This window comes from Diachasmimorpha longicaudata, chromosome 18 (genome assembly GCF_034640455.1).
Source record: "Diachasmimorpha longicaudata isolate KC_UGA_2023 chromosome 18, iyDiaLong2, whole genome shotgun sequence".
Lineage (NCBI taxonomy): Eukaryota > Metazoa > Arthropoda > Insecta > Hymenoptera > Braconidae > Diachasmimorpha > Diachasmimorpha longicaudata.
In genome coordinates this window covers 1,049,539-1,066,238 of record NC_087242.1, presented here as the reverse complement: position 1 = coordinate 1,066,238, position 16,700 = coordinate 1,049,539, and positions in this window count along the sequence as shown.

The window sequence follows — 16,700 nt, the reverse complement described above, 5'->3', positions numbered from 1 at the left end:
GTCGAACTACTCGAGTGCCATGCGCCAAGTTCGTGTGGGAGCGATTTGTCTTCGAGAAAAAGTCGATTATACATATGCGTTTTTACGACATCGTGGGAATCGCTTTTTTTTGGCTGCACCTAGACGAAATCTGGCATCATATTCGGTTTCAGCACGTCGAATCACCAAGGAAACTGATGCAACATCGTTTTCTTCCTGACCACTGCTCACGAAAAACTCAATCATAGAAGTTGATATTCGGGTTCGATATGATGGCATATAACTTGAGTACATATTGTCGTAGGCCGATAAAACCGCGTGAAATAGCTTCGTCTCGTCGAATTACACGTGTGCAATGCGGAAAGTGTATGTGGGAACGATTTGTCTTCGAGAAAAAGTCGATTATACATATGCGTTTTTACGCCATCGTGGGAATCACTTTTTTTTGGCTGCACATAGGCGAAATCTGGCATCATATTCCGTTTCAGCACGTCCAATAACCGAGGAAGCTGATGCAACATCGTTTTCTTCGTGACCACTGCTCACGAAAAACTCAATCATAGAAGTTGATATTCGGGTTCGATATGATGGCATATAACTTGAGTACACATTGTCGTAGGCCGATTTAAACCGCGTGCAATAGCTTCGTCTCGTCGAACTACACGAGTGCAATGCGCGAAGTTTGGGTGGGAACGATTTGTCTTCGAGAAAAAGTCGATTAGACATATGCGTTTTTACGACATCGTGGGAACGATTTGTGTTCGAGAAAAAGTCGATTATACATATGCGTTTTTACGACATCGTGGGAATCACTTTTTTTTGGCTGCACCTAGACGAAATCTGGCATCATATTCCGTTTCAGCACGTCCAATAACCGAGGAAGCTGATGCAACATCGTTTTCTTCGTGTCCACTGCTCACGAAAAACTCAATCATAGAAGTTGATATTCGGGTTCGATATGATGGCATATAACTTGAGTACACATTGTCGTAGGTCGATAAAACCGCGTGCAATAGCTTCGTCTCGTCGAAGTACACGAGTGCAATGCGCAAAGTTTATGTGGGAACGATTTGTGTGCGAGAAAAAGTCGATTATACATATGCGTTTTTACGACATCGTGGGAATCACTTTTTTTTGGCTGCAGCTAGACGAAATCTGGCATCATATTCGGTTTCAGCCCGTCGAATAACCAAGGAAACTTATGCAACATCGTTTTCTTCACGACCACTGCTCACGAAAAACTCAATCATAGAAGTTGATATTCGGGTTCGATATGATGGCATATAACTTGAGTACACATTGTCGTAGGCCGATAAAACCGCGTGCAATAGCTTCGTCTCGTCGAACTACACGAGTGCAATGCGGGAAATTTATGTGGGAACGATTTGTGTTCGAGAAAAAGTCGATTATACATATGCGTTTTTACGACATCGTGGGAACGATTTGTGTTCAAGAAAAAGTCAATTATACATATGCGTCGTTACGACATCGTGGGAATAACTTTTTTTTGGCTGCACCTAGACGAATTCTGGCATCATATTCGGTTTCAGCACGTCGAATCACCAAGGAAACTGATGCAACATCGTTTTCTTCGCGACCACTGCTCACGAAAAACTCAATCATAGAAGTTGATATTCGGTTTCGATATGATGGCATATAACTTGAGTACACATTGTTGTAGGTCGATAAAACCGCCTGCAATAGCCTCGTCTCGCCGAACTACACGAGTGCAATGCGCGAAGTTCGGGTGGGAACGATTTGTGTTCGAGAAAAAGTCGATTATACATATGCGTTTTTACGACATCGTGGGAATCACTTTTTTTTGGCTGCACCTAGACGAAATCTGGCATCATATTCTGTTTCAGCCCGTCGAATAACCAAGGAAACTGATGCAACATCGTTTTCTTCGCGACCACTGCTCACGAAAAACTCAATCATAGAAGTTGATATTCGGGTTCGATATGATGGCATATAACTTGAGTGCACATTGTTGTAGGCCGATAAAACCGCGTGCAATAGCTTCGTCTCGTCGAACTACACGAGTGCAATGCGCAAAGTTTATGTGGGAACGATTTGTCTTCGAGAAAAAGTCGCTTATACATATGCGTTTTTACGTCATCGTGGGAATCACGTTTTTTTGGCTGCACATAGACGAAATCTGGCATCATATTCCGTTTCAGCGCTTCGAATAACCGAGGAAACTGATGCAACATCGTTTTCTTCGCGACCACTGCTCACGAAAAACTCAATCATAGAAGTTGATATTCGGGTTCGATATCATGGCATATAACTTGAGTACACATTGTCGTAGGCCGATAAAACCGCGTGCAATAGCTTCGTCTCGTCGAACTACACGAGTGCAATGCGGGAAATTTATGTGGGAACGATTTGTGTTCGAGAAAAAGTCGATTATACATATGCGTTTTTACGACATCGTGGGAACGATTTGTGTTCAAGAAAAAGTCAATTATACATATGCGTCGTTACGACATCGTGGGAATAACTTTTTTTTGGCTGCACCTAGACGAATTCTGGCATCATATTCGGTTTCAGCACGTCGAATCACCAAGGAAACTGATGCAACATCGTTTTCTTCGCGACCACTGCTCACGAAAAACTCAATCATAGAAGTTGATATTCGGTTTCGATATGATGGCATATAACTTGAGTACACATTGTTGTAGGTCGATAAAACCGCCTGCAATAGCCTCGTCTCGCCGAACTACACGAGTGCAATGCGCGAAGTTCGTGTGGGAACGATTTGTGTTCGAGAAAAAGTCGATTATACATATGCGTTTTTACGACATCGTGGGAATCACTTTTTTCTGGCTGCATCTAGACGAAATCTGGCATCATATTCGGTTTCAGCACGTCGAATAACCAAGGAAACTGATGCAACATCGTTTTCTTCGCGACCACTGCTCACGAAAAACTCAATCATAGAAGTTGATATTCGGGTTCGATATGATGGCATATAACTTGAGTGCACATTGTTGTAGGCCGATAAAACCGCGTGCAATAGCTTCGTCTCGTCGAACTACACGAGTGCAATGCGCAAAGTTTATGTGGGAACGATTTGTCTTCGAGAAAAAGTCGATTATACATATGCGTTTTTACGACATCGTGGGAACGATTTGTGTTCAAGAAAAAGTCGATTATACATATGCGTTTTTACGACATCGTGGGAATCACTTTTTTTTGGCTGCACCTAGACGAAATCTGGCATCATATTCGGTTTCAGCTCGTCCAATAACCGAGGAAACTGATGCAACATCGTTTTCTTCGCGACCACTGCTCACGAAAAACTCAATCATAGAAGTTGATAGTCGGGTTCGATATGATGGCATATAAGTTGAGTACACATTGTCATAGGCCGATAAAACCTCGTGCAATAGCTTCGTCTCGTCGAACTACACGAGTGCAATGCGCAAAGTTTATGTGGGAACGATTTGTGTTCGAGAAAAAGTCGATTATACATATGCGTTTTTACGACATCGTGGGACGATGTGTGTTCAAGAAAAAGTCGATTATACATATGCGTTTTTACGTCATCGTGGGAATCACGGTTTTTTGGCTGCACATAGACGAAATCTGGCATCATATTCCGTTTCAGCGCGTCGAATAACCGAGGAAACTGATGCAACATCGTTTTCTTCGCGACCACTGCTCACGAATAACTCAATCATAGAAGTTGATATTCGGTTTCGATATGATGGCATATAACTTGAGTACACATTGTTGTAGGTCGATAAAACCGCCTGCAATAGCCTCGTCTCGCCGAACTACACGAGTGCAATTCGCGAAGTTCGTGTGGGAACGATTTGTGTGCGAGAAAAAGTCGATTATACATATGCGTTTTTACGACATCGTGGGAATCACTTTTTTTTGCTGCAGCTAGACGAAATCTGGCATCATATTCCGTGTCAGCACGTCCAATAACCGAGGAAGCTGATGCAACATCGTTTTCTTCGTGTCCACTGCTCACGAAAAACTCAATCATAGAAGTTGATATTCGGGTTCGATATGATGGCATATAACTTGAGTACACATTGTCGTAGGCCGATAAAACCGCGTGCAATAGCTTCGTCTCGTCGAACTACTCGAGTGCCATGCGCCAAGTTCGTGTGGGAGCGATTTGTCTTCGAGAAAAAGTCGATTATACATATGCGTTTTTACGACATCGTGGGAATCGCTTTTTTTTGGCTGCACCTAGACGAAATCTGGCATCATATTCGGTTTCAGCACGTCGAATCACCAAGGAAACTGATGCAACATCGTTTTCTTCCTGACCACTGCTCACGAAAAACTCAATCATAGAAGTTGATATTCGGGTTCGATATGATGGCATATAACTTGAGTACATATTGTCGTAGGCCGATAAAACCGCGTGAAATAGCTTCGTCTCGTCGAATTACACGTGTGCAATGCGGAAAGTGTATGTGGGAACGATTTGTCTTCGAGAAAAAGTCGATTATACATATGCGTTTTTACGCCATCGTGGGAATCACTTTTTTTTGGCTGCACATAGGCGAAATCTGGCATCATATTCCGTTTCAGCACGTCCAATAACCGAGGAAGCTGATGCAACATCGTTTTCTTCGTGACCACTGCTCACGAAAAACTCAATCATAGAAGTTGATATTCGGGTTCGATATGATGGCATATAACTTGAGTACACATTGTCGTAGGCCGATTTAAACCGCGTGCAATAGCTTCGTCTCGTCGAACTACACGAGTGCAATGCGCGAAGTTTGGGTGGGAACGATTTGTCTTCGAGAAAAAGTCGATTAGACATATGCGTTTTTACGACATCGTGGGAACGATTTGTGTTCGAGAAAAAGTCGATTATACATATGCGTTTTTACGACATCGTGGGAATCACTTTTTTTTGGCTGCACCTAGACGAAATCTGGCATCATATTCCGTTTCAGCACGTCCAATAACCGAGGAAGCTGATGCAACATCGTTTTCTTCGTGTCCACTGCTCACGAAAAACTCAATCATAGAAGTTGATATTCGGGTTCGATATGATGGCATATAACTTGAGTACACATTGTCGTAGGTCGATAAAACCGCGTGCAATAGCTTCGTCTCGTCGAAGTACACGAGTGCAATGCGCAAAGTTTATGTGGGAACGATTTGTGTGCGAGAAAAAGTCGATTATACATATGCGTTTTTACGACATCGTGGGAATCACTTTTTTTTGGCTGCAGCTAGACGAAATCTGGCATCATATTCGGTTTCAGCCCGTCGAATAACCAAGGAAACTTATGCAACATCGTTTTCTTCGCGACCACTGCTCACGAAACACTCAATCATAGAAGTTGATATTCGGGTTCGATATGATGGCATATAACTTGAGTACACATTGTCGTAGGCCGATAAAACCGCGTGCAATAGCTTCGTCTCGTCGAACTACACGAGTGCAATGCGGGAAAATTATGTGGGAACGATTTGTGTTCGAGAAAAAGTCGATTATACATATGCGTTTTTACGACATCGTGGGAACGATTTGTGTTCAAGAAAAAGTCAATTATACATATGCGTCGTTACGACATCGTGGGAATAACTTTTTTTTGGCTGCACCTAGACGAATTCTGGCATCATATTCGGTTTCAGCACGTCGAATCACCAAGGAAACTGATGCAACATCGTTTTCTTCGCGACCACTGCTCACGAAAAACTCAATCATAGAAGTTGATATTCGGTTTCGATATGATGGCATATAACTTGAGTACACATTGTTGTAGGTCGATAAAACCGCCTGCAATAGCCTCGTCTCGCCGAACTACACGAGTGCAATGCGCGAAGTTCGGGTGGGAACGATTTGTGTTCGAGAAAAAGTCGATTATACATATGCGTTTTTACGACATCGTGGGAATCACTTTTTTTTGGCTGCACCTAGACGAAATCTGGCATCATATTCTGTTTCAGCCCGTCGAATAACCAAGGAAACTGATGCAACATCGTTTTCTTCGCGACCACTGCTCACGAAAAACTCAATCATAGAAGTTGATATTCGGGTTCGATATGATGGCATATAACTTGAGTGCACATTGTTGTAGGCCGATAAAACCGCGTGCAATAGCTTCGTCTCGTCGAACTACACGAGTGCAATGCGCAAAGTTTATGTGGGAACGATTTGTCTTCGAGAAAAAGTCGATTATACATATGCGTTTTTACGACATCGTGGGAACGATTTGTGTGCGAGAAAAAGTCGATTATACATATGCGTTTTTACGACATCGTGGGAACGATTTGTGTTCAAGAAAATGTCGATTATACATATGTGTTTTTACGACATCGTGGGAATCACTTTTTTTTGCTGCAGCTAGACGAAATCTGGCATCATATTCCGTGTCAGCACGTCCAATAACCGAGGAAGCTGATGCAACATCGTTTTCTTCGTGTCCACTGCTCACGAAAAACTCAATCATAGAAGTTGATATTCGGGTTCGATATGATGGCATATAACTTGAGTACACATTCCCGTAGGCCGATAAAACTGCGTGCAATAGCTTCGTCTCGTCGAACTACACGAGTGCAATGCGCAAAGTTTATGTGGGAACGATTTGTGTTCGAGAAAAAGTCGATTATACATATGCGTTTTTACGCCATCGTGGGAATGATTTGTGTTCAAGAAAAAGTCGATTATACATATGCGTTTTTACGACATCGTGGGAATCACTTTTTTTTGGCTGCACCTAGACAAAATCTGGCATCATATTCGGTTTCAGCTCGTCCAATAACCGAGGTAACTGATGCAACATCGTTTTCTTCGTGTCCACTGCTCACGAAAAACTCAATCATAGAAGTTGATATTCGGGTTCGATATGATGGCATATAACTTGAGTACACATTGTCGTAGGCCGATAAAACCGCGTGCAATAGCTTCGTCTCGTCGAACTACACGAGTGCAATGCGCGAAGTTTGTGTGGGAACGATTTGTCTTCGAGAAAAAGTCGATTATACATATGCGTTTTTACGTCATCGTGGGAATCACGTTTTTTTGGCTGCACATAGACGAAATCTGGCATCATATTCCGTTTCAGCGCTTCGAATAACCGAGGAAACTGATGCAACATCGTTTTCTTCGCGACCACTGCTCACGAAAAACTCAATCATAGAAGTTGATATTCGGGTTCGATATCATGGCATATAACTTGAGTACACATTGTCGTAGGCCGATAAAACCGCGTGCAATAGCTTCGTCTCGTCGAACTACACGAGTGCAATGCGGGAAATTTATGTGGGAACGATTTGTGTTCGAGAAAAAGTCGATTATACATATGCGTTTTTACGACATCGTGGGAACGATTTGTGTTCAAGAAAAAGTCAATTATACATATGCGTCGTTACGACATCGTGGGAATAACTTTTTTTTGGCTGCACCTAGACGAATTCTGGCATCATATTCGGTTTCAGCACGTCGAATCACCAAGGAAACTGATGCAACATCGTTTTCTTCGCGACCACTGCTCACGAAAAACTCAATCATAGAAGTTGATATTCGGTTTCGATATGATGGCATATAACTTGAGTACACATTGTTGTAGGTCGATAAAACCGCCTGCAATAGCCTCGTCTCGCCGAACTACACGAGTGCAATGCGCGAAGTTCGTGTGGGAACGATTTGTGTTCGAGAAAAAGTCGATTATACATATGCGTTTTTACGACATCGTGGGAATCACTTTTTTCTGGCTGCATCTAGACGAAATCTGGCATCATATTCGGTTTCAGCACGTCGAATAACCAAGGAAACTGATGCAACATCGTTTTCTTCGCGACCACTGCTCACGAAAAACTCAATCATAGAAGTTGATATTCGGGTTCGATATGATGGCATATAACTTGAGTGCACATTGTTGTAGGCCGATAAAACCGCGTGCAATAGCTTCGTCTCGTCGAACTACACGAGTGCAATGCGCAAAGTTTATGTGGGAACGATTTGTCTTCGAGAAAAAGTCGATTATACATATGCGTTTTTACGACATCGTGGGAACGATTTGTGTGCGAGAAAAAGTCGATTATACATATGCGTTTTTACGACATCGTGGGAACGATTTGTGTTCAAGAAAATGTCGATTATACATATGTGTTTTTACGACATCGTGGGAATCACTTTTTTTTGCTGCAGCTAGACGAAATCTGGCATCATATTCCGTGTCAGCACGTCCAATAACCGAGGAAGCTGATGCAACATCGTTTTCTTCGTGTCCACTGCTCACGAAAAACTCAATCATAGAAGTTGATATTCGGGTTCGATATGATGGCATATAACTTGAGTACACATTCCCGTAGGCCGATAAAACTGCGTGCAATAGCTTCGTCTCGTCGAACTACACGAGTGCAATGCGCAAAGTTTATGTGGGAACGATTTGTGTTCGAGAAAAAGTCGATTATACATATGCGTTTTTACGCCATCGTGGGAATGATTTGTGTTCAAGAAAAAGTCGATTATACATATGCGTTTTTACGACATCGTGGGAATCACTTTTTTTTGGCTGCACCTAGACAAAATCTGGCATCATATTCGGTTTCAGCTCGTCCAATAACCGAGGAAACTGATGCAACATCGTTTTCTTCGTGTCCACTGCTCACGAAAAACTCAATCATAGAAGTTGATATTCGGGTTCGATATGATGGCATATAACTTGAGTACACATTGTCGTAGGCCGATAAAACCGCGTGCAATAGCTTCGTCTCGTCGAACTACACGAGTGCAATGCGCGAAGTTTGTGTGGGAACGATTTGTCTTCGAGAAAAAGTCGATTATACATATGCGTTTTTACGTCATCGTGGGAATCACGTTTTTTTGGCTGCACATAGACGAAATCTGGCATCATATTCCGTTTCAGCGCTTCGAATAACCGAGGCAACTGATGCAACATCGTTTTCTTCGCGACCACTGCTCACGAAAAACTCAATCATAGAAGTTGATATTCGGGTTCGATATCATGGCATATAACTTGAGTACACATTGTCGTAGGCCGATAAAACCGCGTGCAATAGCTTCGTCTCGTCGAACTACACGAGTGCAATGCGGGAAATTTATGTGGGAACGATTTGTGTTCGAGAAAAAGTCGATTATACATATGCGTTTTTACGACATCGTGGGAACGATTTGTGTTCAAGAAAAAGTCAATTATACATATGCGTCGTTACGACATCGTGGGAATAACTTTTTTTTGGCTGCACCTAGACGAATTCTGGCATCATATTCGGTTTCAGCACGTCGAATCACCAAGGAAACTGATGCAACATCGTTTTCTTCGCGACCACTGCTCACGAAAAACTCAATCATAGAAGTTGATATTCGGTTTCGATATGATGGCATATAACTTGAGTACACATTGTTGTAGGTCGATAAAACCGCCTGCAATAGCCTCGTCTCGCCGAACTACACGAGTGCAATGCGCGAAGTTCGTGTGGGAACGATTTGTGTTCGAGAAAAAGTCGATTATACATATGCGTTTTTACGACATCGTGGGAATCACTTTTTTCTGGCTGCATCTAGACGAAATCTGGCATCATATTCGGTTTCAGCACGTCGAATAACCAAGGAAACTGATGCAACATCGTTTTCTTCGCGACCACTGCTCACGAAAAACTCAATCATAGAAGTTGATATTCGGGTTCGATATGATGGCATATAACTTGAGTGCACATTGTTGTAGGCCGATAAAACCGCGTGCAATAGCTTCGTCTCGTCGAACTACACGAGTGCAATGCGCAAAGTTTATGTGGGAACGATTTGTCTTCGAGAAAAAGTCGATTATACATATGCGTTTTTACGACATCGTGGGAACGATTTGTGTTCAAGAAAAAGTCGATTATACATATGCGTTTTTACGACATCGTGGGAATCACTTTTTTTTGGCTGCACCTAGACGAAATCTGGCATCATATTCGGTTTCAGCTCGTCCAATAACCGAGGAAACTGATGCAACATCGTTTTCTTCGCGACCACTGCTCACGAAAAACTCAATCATAGAAGTTGATAGTCGGGTTCGATATGATGGCATATAAGTTGAGTACACATTGTCATAGGCCGATAAAACCTCGTGCAATAGCTTCGTCTCGTCGAACTACACGAGTGCAATGCGCAAAGTTTATGTGGGAACGATTTGTGTTCGAGAAAAAGTCGATTATACATATGCGTTTTTACGACATCGTGGGACGATGTGTGTTCAAGAAAAAGTCGATTATACATATGCGTTTTTACGTCATCGTGGGAATCACGGTTTTTTGGCTGCACATAGACGAAATCTGGCATCATATTCCGTTTCAGCGCGTCGAATAACCGAGGAAACTGATGCAACATCGTTTTCTTCGCGACCACTGCTCACGAATAACTCAATCATAGAAGTTGATATTCGGTTTCGATATGATGGCATATAACTTGAGTACACATTGTTGTAGGTCGATAAAACCGCCTGCAATAGCCTCGTCTCGCCGAACTACACGAGTGCAATTCGCGAAGTTCGTGTGGGAACGATTTGTGTGCGAGAAAAAGTCGATTATACATATGCGTTTTTACGACATCGTGGGAATCACTTTTTTTTGCTGCAGCTAGACGAAATCTGGCATCATATTCCGTGTCAGCACGTCCAATAACCGAGGAAGCTGATGCAACATCGTTTTCTTCGTGTCCACTGCTCACGAAAAACTCAATCATAGAAGTTGATATTCGGGTTCGATATGATGGCATATAACTTGAGTACACATTGTCGTAGGCCGATAAAACCGCGTGCAATAGCTTCGTCTCGTCGAACTACTCGAGTGCCATGCGCCAAGTTCGTGTGGGAGCGATTTGTCTTCGAGAAAAAGTCGATTATACATATGCGTTTTTACGACATCGTGGGAATCGCTTTTTTTTGGCTGCACCTAGACGAAATCTGGCATCATATTCGGTTTCAGCACGTCGAATCACCAAGGAAACTGATGCAACATCGTTTTCTTCCTGACCACTGCTCACGAAAAACTCAATCATAGAAGTTGATATTCGGGTTCGATATGATGGCATATAACTTGAGTACATATTGTCGTAGGCCGATAAAACCGCGTGAAATAGCTTCGTCTCGTCGAATTACACGTGTGCAATGCGGAAAGTGTATGTGGGAACGATTTGTCTTCGAGAAAAAGTCGATTATACATATGCGTTTTTACGCCATCGTGGGAATCACTTTTTTTTGGCTGCACATAGGCGAAATCTGGCATCATATTCCGTTTCAGCACGTCCAATAACCGAGGAAGCTGATGCAACATCGTTTTCTTCGTGACCACTGCTCACGAAAAACTCAATCATAGAAGTTGATATTCGGGTTCGATATGATGGCATATAACTTGAGTACACATTGTCGTAGGCCGATTTAAACCGCGTGCAATAGCTTCGTCTCGTCGAACTACACGAGTGCAATGCGCGAAGTTTGGGTGGGAACGATTTGTCTTCGAGAAAAAGTCGATTAGACATATGCGTTTTTACGACATCGTGGGAACGATTTGTGTTCGAGAAAAAGTCGATTATACATATGCGTTTTTACGACATCGTGGGAATCACTTTTTTTTGGCTGCACCTAGACGAAATCTGGCATCATATTCCGTTTCAGCACGTCCAATAACCGAGGAAGCTGATGCAACATCGTTTTCTTCGTGTCCACTGCTCACGAAAAACTCAATCATAGAAGTTGATATTCGGGTTCGATATGATGGCATATAACTTGAGTACACATTGTCGTAGGTCGATAAAACCGCGTGCAATAGCTTCGTCTCGTCGAAGTACACGAGTGCAATGCGCAAAGTTTATGTGGGAACGATTTGTGTGCGAGAAAAAGTCGATTATACATATGCGTTTTTACGACATCGTGGGAATCACTTTTTTTTGGCTGCAGCTAGACGAAATCTGGCATCATATTCGGTTTCAGCCCGTCGAATAACCAAGGAAACTTATGCAACATCGTTTTCTTCGCGACCACTGCTCACGAAACACTCAATCATAGAAGTTGATATTCGGGTTCGATATCATGGCATATAACTTGAGTACACATTGTCGTAGGCCGATAAAACCGCGTGCAATAGCTTCGTCTCGTCGAACTACACGAGTGCAATGCGGGAAATTTATGTGGGAACGATTTGTGTTCGAGAAAAAGTCGATTATACATATGCGTTTTTACGACATCGTGGGAACGATTTGTGTTCAAGAAAAAGTCAATTATACATATGCGTCGTTACGACATCGTGGGAATAACTTTTTTTTGGCTGCACCTAGACGAATTCTGGCATCATATTCGGTTTCAGCACGTCGAATCACCAAGGAAACTGATGCAACATCGTTTTCTTCGCGACCACTGCTCACGAAAAACTCAATCATAGAAGTTGATATTCGGTTTCGATATGATGGCATATAACTTGAGTACACATTGTTGTAGGTCGATAAAACCGCCTGCAATAGCCTCGTCTCGCCGAACTACACGAGTGCAATGCGCGAAGTTCGTGTGGGAACGATTTGTGTTCGAGAAAAAGTCGATTATACATATGCGTTTTTACGACATCGTGGGAATCACTTTTTTCTGGCTGCATCTAGACGAAATCTGGCATCATATTCGGTTTCAGCACGTCGAATAACCAAGGAAACTGATGCAACATCGTTTTCTTCGCGACCACTGCTCACGAAAAACTCAATCATAGAAGTTGATATTCGGGTTCGATATGATGGCATATAACTTGAGTGCACATTGTTGTAGGCCGATAAAACCGCGTGCAATAGCTTCGTCTCGTCGAACTACACGAGTGCAATGCGCAAAGTTTATGTGGGAACGATTTGTCTTCGAGAAAAAGTCGATTATACATATGCGTTTTTACGACATCGTGGGAATCACTTTTTTTTGGCTGCACATAGACGAAATCTGGCATCATATTCCGTTTCAGCACGTCCAATAACCGAGGAAGCTGATGCAACATCGTTTTCTTCGTGACCACTGCTCACGAAAAACTCAATCATAGAAGTTGATATTCGGGTTCGATATGATGGCATATAACTTGAGTACACATTGTCGTAGGCCGATTTAAACCGCGTGCAATAGCTTCGTCTCGTCGAACTACACGAGTGCAATGCGCGAAGTTTGGGTGGGAACGATTTGTCTTCGAGAAAAAGTCGATTAGACATATGCGTTTTTACGACATCGTGGGAACGATTTGTGTTCGAGAAAAAGTCGATTATACATATGCGTTTTTACGACATCGTGGGAATCACTTTTTTTTGGCTGCACCTAGACGAAATCTGGCATCATATTCCGTTTCAGCACGTCCAATAACCGAGGAAGCTGATGCAACATCGTTTTCTTCGTGTCCACTGCTCACGAAAAACTCAATCATAGAAGTTGATATTCGGGTTCGATATGATGGCATATAACTTGAGTACACATTGTCGTAGGTCGCTAAAACTGCGTGCAATAGCTTCGTCTCGTCGAAGTACACGAGTGCAATGCGCAAAGTTTATGTGGGAACGATTTGTGTGCGAGAAAAAGTCGATTATACATAGGCGTTTTTACGACATCGTGGGAATCACTTTTTTTTGGCTGCAGCTAGACGAAATCTGGCATCATATTCGGTTTCAGCCCGTCGAATAACCAAGGAAACTTATGCAACATCGTTTTCTTCGCGACCACTGCTCACGAAAAACTCAATCATAGAAGTTGATATTCGGGTTCGATATGATGGCATATAACTTGAGTACACATTGTCGTAGGCCGATAAAACCGCGTGCAATAGCTTCGTCTCGTCGAACTACACGAGTGCAATGCGGGAAATTTATGTGGGAACGATTTGTGTTCGAGAAAAAGTCGATTATACATATGCGTTTTTACGACATCGTGGGAACGATTTGTGTTCAAGAAAAAGTCAATTATACATATGCGTCGTTACGACATCGTGGGAATAACTTTTTTTTGGCTGCACCTAGACGAATTCTGGCATCATATTCGGTTTCAGCACGTCGAATCACCAAGGAAACTGATGCAACATCGTTTTCTTCGCGACCACTGCTCACGAAAAACTCAATCATAGAAGTTGATATTCGGTTTCGATATGATGGCATATAACTTGAGTACACATTGTTGTAGGTCGATAAAACCGCCTGCAATAGCCTCGTCTCGCCGAACTACACGAGTGCAATGCGCGAAGTTCGTGTGGGAACGATTTGTGTTCGAGAAAAAGTCGATTATACATATGCGTTTTTACGACATCGTGGGAATCACTTTTTTTTGGCTGCACCTAGACGAAATCTGGCATCATATTCTGTTTCAGCCCGTCGAATAACCAAGGAAACTGATGCAACATCGTTTTCTTCGCGACCACTGCTCACGAAAAACTCAATCATAGAAGTTGATATTCGGGTTCGATATGATGGCATATAACTTGAGTGCACATTGTTGTAGGCCGATAAAACCGCGTGCAATAGCTTCGTCTCGTCGAACTACACGAGTGCAATGCGCAAAGTTTATGTGGGAACGATTTGTCTTCGAGAAAAAGTCGATTATACATATGCGTTTTTACGACATCGTGGGAACGATTTGTGTTCAAGAAAAAGTCGATTATACATATGCGTTTTTACGACATCGTGGGACGATGTGTGTTCAAGAAAAAGTCGATTATACATATGCGTTTTTACGTCATCGTGGGAATCACGGTTTTTTGGCTGCACATAGACGAAATCTGGCATCATATTCCGTTTCAGCGCGTCGAATAACCGAGGAAACTGATGCAACATCGTTTACTTCGCGACCACTGCTCACGAATAACTCAATCATAGAAGTTGATATTCGGTTTCGATATGATGGCATATAACTTGAGTACACATTGTTGTAGGTCGATAAAACCGCCTGCAATAGCCTCGTCTCGCCGAACTACACGAGTGCAATGCGCGAAGTTCGTGTGGGAACGATTTGTGTGCGAGAAAAAGTCGATTATACATATGCGTTTTTACGACATCGTGGGAACGATTTGTGTTCAAGAAAATGTCGATTATACATATGTGTTTTTACGACATCGTGGGAATCACTTTTTTTTGCTGCAGCTAGACGAAATCTGGCATCATATTCCGTGTCAGCACGTCCAATAACCGAGGAAGCTGATGCAACATCGTTTTCTTCGTGTCCACTGCTCACGAAAAACTCAATCATAGAAGTTGATATTCGGGTTCGATATGATGGCATATAACTTGAGTACACATTCCCGTAGGCCGATAAAACCGCGTGCAATAGCTTCGTCTCGTCGAACTACACGAGTGCAATGCGCAAAGTTTATGTGGGAACGATTTGTGTTCGAGAAAAAGTCGATTATACATATGCGTTTTTACGCCATCGTGGGAATGATTTGTGTTCAAGAAAAAGTCGATTATACATATGCGTTTTTACGACATCGTGGGAATCACTTTTTTTTGGCTGCACCTAGACAAAATCTGGCATCATATTCGGTTTCAGCTCGTCCAATAACCGAGGAAACTGATGCAACATCGTTTTCTTCGTGTCCACTGCTCACGAAAAACTCAATCATAGAAGTTGATATTCGGGTTCGATATGATGGCATATAACTTGAGTACACATTGTCGTAGGCCGATAAAACCGCGTGCAATAGCTTCGTCTCGTCGAACTACACGAGTGCAATGCGCGAAGTTTGTGTGGGAACGATTTGTCTTCGAGAAAAAGTCGATTATACATATGCGTTTTTACGTCATCGTGGGAATCACGTTTTTTTGGCTGCACATAGACGAAATCTGGCATCATATTCCGTTTCAGCGCTTCGAATAACCGAGGAAACTGATGCAACATCGTTTTCTTCGCGACCACTGCTCACGAAAAACTCAATCATAGAAGTTGATATTCGGGTTCGATATCATGGCATATAACTTGAGTACACATTGTCGTAGGCCGATAAAACCGCGTGCAATAGCTTCGTCTCGTCGAACTACACGAGTGCAATGCGGGAAATTTATGTGGGAACGATTTGTGTTCGAGAAAAAGTCGATTATACATATGCGTTTTTACGACATCGTGGGAACGATTTGTGTTCAAGAAAAAGTCAATTATACATATGCGTCGTTACGACATCGTGGGAATAACTTTTTTTTGGCTGCACCTAGACGAATTCTGGCATCATATTCGGTTTCAGCACGTCGAATAACCAAGGAAACTGATGCAACATCGTTTTCTTCGCGACCACTGCTCACGAAAAACTCAATCATAGAAGTTGATATTCGGGTTCGATATGATGGCATATAACTTGAGTACACTTTGTCGTAGGCCGATAAAACCGCGTGCAATAGCTTCGTCTCGTCGAACTACTCGAGTGCCATGCGCCAAGTTCGTGTGGGAGCGATTTGTCTTCGAGAAAAAGTCGATTATACATATGCGTTTTTACGACATCGTGGGAATCGCTTTTTTTTGGCTGCACCTAGACGAAATCTGGCATCATATTCGGTTTCAGCACGTCGAATCACCAAGGAAACTGATGCAACATCGTTTTCTTCCTGACCACTGCTCACGAAAAACTCAATCATAGAAGTTGATATTCGGGTTCGATATGATGGCATATAACTTGAGTACATATTGTCGTAGGCCGATAAAACCGCGTGAAATAGCTTCGTCTCGTCGAATTACACGTGTGCAATGCGGAAAGTGTATGTGGGAACGATTTGTCTTCGAGAAAAAGTCGATTATACATAT